The sequence below is a fragment of the Pan troglodytes genome, chromosome 3 (assembly GCF_028858775.2).
Source record: "Pan troglodytes isolate AG18354 chromosome 3, NHGRI_mPanTro3-v2.0_pri, whole genome shotgun sequence".
Lineage (NCBI taxonomy): Eukaryota > Metazoa > Chordata > Mammalia > Primates > Hominidae > Pan > Pan troglodytes.
The window spans coordinates 185232114-185235137 of NC_072401.2; the positions used below are offsets into that span (position 1 = coordinate 185232114).

Consider the following 3024-nt stretch of genomic DNA (forward strand, 5'->3'; position numbering starts at 1 on the left):
TCTGCTTCCTCTTCCCACCAGACTCCCGTTACACAATTACACGTATATTAGACTAACTGAAGTTGCCCCATAGTTCACTTATATTTTTTTCTTTTTTTCAGTCTTTTTTTCTCTCTGTGTGTTTTAGTTTGGACAGTTTGTACTGCTATATATTCACATTTACTAATCTTCTGCACTTTCTAATCTGTTATTAATTTTATCCGATATATTTTTTATTTTGGACATTTAGTTTGATTTCTAAAAGTTTTAATTGGGTCGCTAAAAATATTTCTCATGTCTCTTTTTAACATGGGCATACTTTTCTCTACCATCTTGAACTTTCAGGATATAGGTATAGTTACTTTCTTAAAGTCCTCCTCCACTTATTCTATTGTCTCATTTCTGGGTCTGTTTATGTTAATTTTTCTGCCAATTAATTTTCATCCATTTCCCCAATATAACTCTTTTTTCTTGAGCATTTTTTTTCTTTCTTTTCTTTTTCTTTTTTTTTTTCCTGTTGCCCAGGCTGGAGTGCAATAGCATGATCACGGCTCACTGCAGCCTCAACGTCCCAGGCTCAGGCAATTCTCCCACCTCAGCCTCTCAAGTAGCTGGGACTACAGGCACACATCACCATGCCCAGCTAATTCTTAAATTTTTTGTAGAATGAGGTCTTGCTATGTTGTCAGGGCTGGTCTCGAACTCCTGGGCTCAACTGATCCTCCCACCACAGCCTCCCAAAGTGCTGGGATTGTAGGTGTGAGCCACCATGCTGAGCCTTCTTGAATATTTTGAAAGAAATCTCAGACAACATGTGTCTTGTAAATACTTCAGTGTGCATGTCTAAGTGATAATTAGTAAAGATTTTTTTTTTCACATTGGATGGATAATGTGGTGTTGATGTAGTAACAAGGTTTGAGGGAGGCTGATCTCACACTTTAACATGAAAACGAAATCATCACACTTATGAACCAAAAAAGAATGGTAAAGACTTTAAAAAACATCATCCCTTTGCTATTTATCACTTAAGAAAACTAATAACCATTCCTGAATATAATCTAACATTCAGATCGTATGTGAATTGCTCTACTTCATCTTAAAAATGCCTTTTAACAGATGATTTGTTTGACTCAGGATACAATGAGAATCACAAATTGGCTGCTATATCTCTAAGTCTCTTTTATTCTATAAGTCTCTTTTCAATATGCTATAATATGTTAAAGAAAATGGGTCATTTGTCTGCAGATCCCACAATCTACATTGGCTGATTGTTTCCTTGTGGTATCATTTGACTTGTGCTGCAAACCCTTGTATCTCCTGGAAATTGATAGTTGGACCTAGAGGTCTAAGTGGTAGGCTCAGGCTGAATTTTACAGGCAAGAACCCTCCACATGAACGCTGCGCAATTTTGTGGCATCACATCATGTGGTACATTATGGCGCACTGTCCCATTTTTAGAAAGGCCGAGATTGATCAGTATATGCTGGATGTGCCCCACTGATGCCTCCACTGGGAACTCCTACAACATCTCATCTCATGTTTTTGGCTTGCATCAGGGAAGAAAAATTTTATTTTATTTTTATTTTTATTTTTATTTATTTATTTATTTATTTTTTTGAGATGGAGTTTTGCTCTTATTGCCCAGGCTGGAGTGCAATGGGGCAATCTCGGCTCACCACAACTTCTGCCTCCCGGGTTCAAACTATTCTCCTGCCTCAGCCTCCCAAGTAGCTGGGATTACAGGCGCACGCCACCACAGCCGGCTAATTTTTGCATTTTTAGTAGAGACAGGGTTTCTCCATGTTGATCAGGCTGGTCTCGAACTCCTGACCTCAGGTGATCTGCCCGTCTCGGCCTCCCAAAGTGCTAGTATTACAGGCTTGAGCCACTGCGCCTGGCCAAAGAAAAATGTTATACTCAGATTATGAAGATAGGCAGGGCCAGTATTTTTAGGCACACATCTGCTTAAGAGGTGGCTATGGGAACACTCTTGGCTCACGCTTAGGCAGCATCCCTGTCTCCATGGCTTCTCTGGTCATTCACCCATTTGCCTGCCTGTTGGGCTGTGCACTTGTCAGAGAGGGCCAGTGGCCTGCTACGGTATCCGTAACATTATTCCATTGTAAGTCCTCACCAGAGGTTTTGTGGGAAGCCACATGAGAAACTAGAATTTTCATACTAGAAATTAAGGACAGTTGGGGGAGAGGGGCTGATAAAATAGCCATGAAAAAGACTCTTTGGCATGAAATAGTTACTCTATTTTTTTGAGGGTTAAATGTCCTTTCTTTGATGAAGTCATGTTAATGTAGTTCGTAAATGGCCAAATATAAAGTTGGCCATTTTATTTTACTGATCTGTGAAATAAAAAAGTTTCAGATAACAGGTTAAGATAATCCTCAATCTAGGAAGTATATGAGAATCTCCGGGTAGCATGCACTTTTAATATTTTTCCAAGAGGACATAGCTTAGGAAAGAAAAAAGATTGGGAAACGCTGCTCTAAAAGACAATGGAATTAGCATGATGAACATCAATCTATCAGATGATAAAGGTAACTATAACTGGCAACGTCTTTTTTTTTTTTTTTTTTTTGAGATGGAGTCTCCTGGACTGCAGTGGCGTGATCTCAGCTCACTGCAAGCTCCGCCTCCTGGGTTCGCGCCATTCTCCTGCCTCAGCCTCCCGAGTAGCTGGGACTACAGGCACCCGCCACCACGCCCGGCTAATTTTTTGTATTTTTAGTAGAGACGGGGTTTCACCGTGTTAGTCAGGATGGTCTCCATCTCTTGACCTCGTGATCCGCCCACCTCAGCCTCCCAAAGTGCTGGGGTTACAGGCGTGAGCCACCACATCTGGCTGGTAGTGGACCTTTATGGATTAAAAAAAAAAAAAAAAGGCCAGGCGTGGTGGCTCACGTGAAACCACGTCTCTACTAAAAATACAAAAAAATTAGCCGGGCATGGTGGTGGGCACCTGTAGTCCCAGCTACTCGGGAGGCTGAGGCAGGACAATGGCGTGAACCCGGAAGGCAGAGCTTGCAGTGAGCC

The 3024-nt window shown here is 41.4% G+C and overlaps 1 non-coding gene across 1 annotated transcript; it reads right to left on the bottom strand.

The window, feature by feature from the left end:
- Positions 1-855: 855 nt before the first annotated feature.
- On the bottom strand, positions 856-962 carry LOC112209142 (small nucleolar RNA U13). Its single transcript, XR_002943809.1, has one exon. It is a non-coding gene; the product is annotated as a small nucleolar RNA U13 (small nucleolar RNA).
- Positions 963-3024: the final 2062 nt, after the last annotated feature.